The sequence below is a fragment of the Anoplophora glabripennis genome, unplaced genomic scaffold (genome assembly GCF_000390285.2).
Source record: "Anoplophora glabripennis isolate ALB-LARVAE unplaced genomic scaffold, Agla_2.0 scaffold75, whole genome shotgun sequence".
In the NCBI taxonomy this organism is placed as follows: domain Eukaryota; kingdom Metazoa; phylum Arthropoda; class Insecta; order Coleoptera; family Cerambycidae; genus Anoplophora; species Anoplophora glabripennis.
Window position 1 is genome coordinate 522108 of NW_019416255.1, and position 4202 is coordinate 526309.

Sequence of the window (4202 nt, forward strand, 5' to 3'; positions counted from 1 at the left end):
TCGATAAACTCAATCGTTTTCGAGATACGGACATTTCAAGTTTTTGAGGTTCGGCAGGAATTAAATTAGATACTTAGCAGGTAAGATATCAAGCCTGAATTAAGAATTAAGACAAAAATTACAGCAAATGAAAATTTTATTATGCATATCGTAACATATTATTAATCATAAAAAATTCTCAAAGTAACCATCACGACTTCAATGCACTTATTTAAATTTTGTCTGATGTTAAATAAAGATCTATGTTGTTTGATAATATGAACTGATTCTTGACTATTAATAATGTCCTTGTAAACGAGAAATTTAAGTTAGCCTCAAAAGAAAAATCCAGCGGATTTAAATCAGGGCTATGTGCATGCCAAAGTACATTACTACCGCGTCTGATACAACGGTGCGGGAAATTTCTATTAAGATGTTTTCTTACTTCTCGGGTATAATGTGCTGCCAATTTATTATGTCAATGCCTACTACTTTGGAAAAAATAATTTTTTAATTTAATTCCTGTCGAATCTCAAAAACTTAAAATGTCTGTATCTCGAAAACGGATGAGTTTATCGATTTGTAACAAGTATACCTTTTTCATTTATAATTGAACGTAGGTCAATAATTTCTAGCTAAAAAATTCCTAATTGTAAAATACAAAAAGTTAGACATATTTTTACATTGATAGGACAGTATAACTAGCGCCCCCTATACGAGACCCCAACACTGTTTGCATATTCGTTTTGCCACCACAAAAAACGTAAAATTACAAATTTTCAAAACAATTGGTCCATACATACTTAAAATACAGCAAAAAATTGAAAATATTTTTTCAACATTAACACCCTGTAGAACGAAAAGGAGCATCAATTGATTAAGGCATATTTGGCTCAATCCCTATATTTTGACGTTAACAATCTGTCATCAAGCTGTATACTATTATTAATGACTCACCCTGTATATGCAGGGTATTCCACGAAGAAATGCACAAACTTTGAGAGGTAACAGTAAGTTTATATAAATCTTGGCCCAGAAAGTATCGTTTTCGAGATATGAGCCTTCAAATTTTTTGAACAAAAAAAATTTTTTTTTTATTTTTAAGACGCATAATGATACAAAATAATGCTAGTAACTGTCAATTCAATTGTCAGTACCGCAGATATGGAGGGTCAAGCCCTTTCGTAAAACGTATCTTCTACTCATATGACTCTTTATTTGGTGAAAAAAAAAAATAAAAATACCGAAAAAAATATTATTGTAAAATATTCATATATTATTTTCATAGATTTTGAAGTAAATTGCGTAATGCTGATTGAACTTTTTGATTATTTTGCGGGAAGAATTATGTTTTCAAATGAATGTTAATAGAAAAAGCTAAGAGTAAATAGAAAAGCTAAGCCCGGTCGATATACAAAAATAGTAGCAAATAAACAAAAGGACCCCGCACATTTTATATGGAAAACGGTCTTCCGATGAAATTTGCTAAAAATTTGGAAAATTGTTCGTTTTGTACCCCTGATCAAAAGTGTCAATGGGGTCGAAGTTCAAAATGCCCATCTTTAGGCTCTACGGCAATTTTTAGTGGCCAAAAACGGCAAAAATTTATTCAGCGTGTCTTCTCTTTCGCTTTATTTACATTCTTTCTCTAAAAATCCGCTTCAGTTATGAACTGTCAACTCTTGGAAAATCTTTGGCAACTCTTTGGCAACTCTTGGGAACTCTTTGAAAATTTGCATGAGAGTTCCGAGTTCATTGAAGGTTATTAAAACCACAAAATAATATTGAGACGGTGTGTATTAAATCTTGTATAATTGTGCATTCAAAAACCCTCTCACACAAATACATATAGGTACACACAAATAATTAGACATGGACATATTCCTACATAAAATACTCACACGCATACAATTTAATGAAAACTTAAGGGACTGTACAAGCATTAAACATAATATTTAAAAAAATGAATTTTTGCCGTTTTTGGCCACTAAAAATTGCCGTAGAGCCTAAAGATGGGCATTTTGACACTTTTGATCAGGGGTACAAAACGAACAATTTCCCAAATTTTTAGCAAATTTCACCGGAAGACCGTTTTCCATATAAAATGTGTAAACATACAACACTCATGTTTAATGAAGATACAAATTAAACTGGAAATCATAATTTTCAAAGAAGAATTGTTGTTTTTCTAAGAAAAAGAATGCAGGTAAGTTTGCAATCCGATAACGTCCACTTTCGATGTACTACCGTTTGAAAGCTGTTCTCTGTATTGCTAGGTGGGCACAGAAATCGGTATTGTAGGTAACCCTATTATACTTCAAAATTAGTGAATACAGGATTGTGTTTTCCCTAATCGACTTATTAGAAAGTTCAATCCTAATTATGCAACTCCGACTTCTAAAAAAATACGAAAAATTAACAGAAGTAGTTTTATTAATACATAATGCTGAAAACAAGTAGGTACAAATATTTAAAAAGTAATAGGCGTAAAAGTTACTCTTCATGAATGGAGACTCCACCTATATCAAAGGCACTCGTACTAGCCATAGTTTTATAAGTACTGAATTTGTTAATTGCCATTATACATTCTTGAAATATTAAAAAATGGTTTCTTTTTAATTTGAAAACATACTTATTTAGAAAACGGTGTATTTCTAACATAAGATTTATGTACAAATTTTTTCCTTATTTGTACCTGAGATTTATCCGTCTAAAGCTTGCGCCCTTCCTTGTGGGACACCCTGTATATAAATTACTTAACTTTTCGGTAATTTATCAGTTTGTAGAAATCTAACAGTTATACAAACATTATTTAACTGAAATCTGTATCACATCAACTTTTTACTTAGATGTAGATTATAAATTACATTAAATTTTATTTAGCAATATATCCTGTTTCCAAAAGCGACTTATGCAACAAGATGCATGTTGCACCATTTGCAGAATATGTTTTTTATCTTATTAGGGACGATTTAAAAAATTGGGCGGCTAAAGCTGCTTTGTGCACTCCTTGTTCTAAAAAAAATAATGATAAGTCGTTAGTCGCAGCCATTTCATCACGTAATATGCTTAAATTTGAATATATTTGTTTGCAAAGTTGTTTCTTTTTTGTGGTCACAATACATTTAGACAAATAACCTCGCGAATACAAATACGATTAGATGAAAAAAAGCGAATGACAACTTGTTTTTCTGCATCTTAATGAAATGTTGCACAATGCTTAAGAGTGAAATTAAATAGTTCAGTATTTTCTAGGAAAGAGATTATTAGAAAATATACAGGCTAGCACTTCGCCAGACTGAAGAGAAACTAGAACAGGCAAAAGCATTTTCTACTTAGATTGGAATTATCTTAAAAAATAACTTGGACTACAAACATAACTTTTCTATAATTTGATAAATCGTGTGTATGCTAGTATGTCTGAGATTTTTACATACCAATACCATGGTGGCCCAATTAAAACAGTCTACCTGAAATATTTTCAATGCAACAGATTTTTCCGGAAAANTAAAAAATAACTTGGACTACAAACATAACTTTTCTATAATTTGATAAATCATGTGTATGCTAGTATGTCTGAGATTTTTACATACCAATACCATGGTGGCCCAATTAAAACAGTCTACCTGAAATATTTTCAATGCAACAGATTTTTCCGGAAAACCCCGAAACAGGTCGATTTTGCTTTCAAGGGGGACCCTAAGTGGCGGTGAATTAACCCGAAAAAAATACTTAAAATAGTAATAAAAAAACTCACCGGATAATGAAACTGTAACAAATGAGATTTATTAGTCCAATTAAATAAGCCTTTAAATCGAAATTTTGGTCAACTTGCCTAAATTTTTGATATGAGTTAATTTGAGGTATATTGTAACAATAAGAGACAGTAATTGTTTGTTCAACCCCCGGCCAAGGGTGAAAAAAGATAAAACAAAGGAGTTTTTGAAGATAACTCGAAAGGGGCAAGAGTTAGAAAAAAAGTTGCAGTCGTTGATATTGATTCTACTGGTAACAACAGCAATAGCTACAACATCAACAACAGTAACAACAACACCAACAGCAGCAGCAACAGTGACAACTAATGCACACTCCTTACTGTAGTAGTCAAAGCATTCCTACCTAACTCGATAAAACGCTTCGTATCCTCCTTACGAATACTGTGGACTAAGGAAACCAGTTCAAGTAACAAGATTAAGAGCATTATCAACATCGTTGCCTTAGAT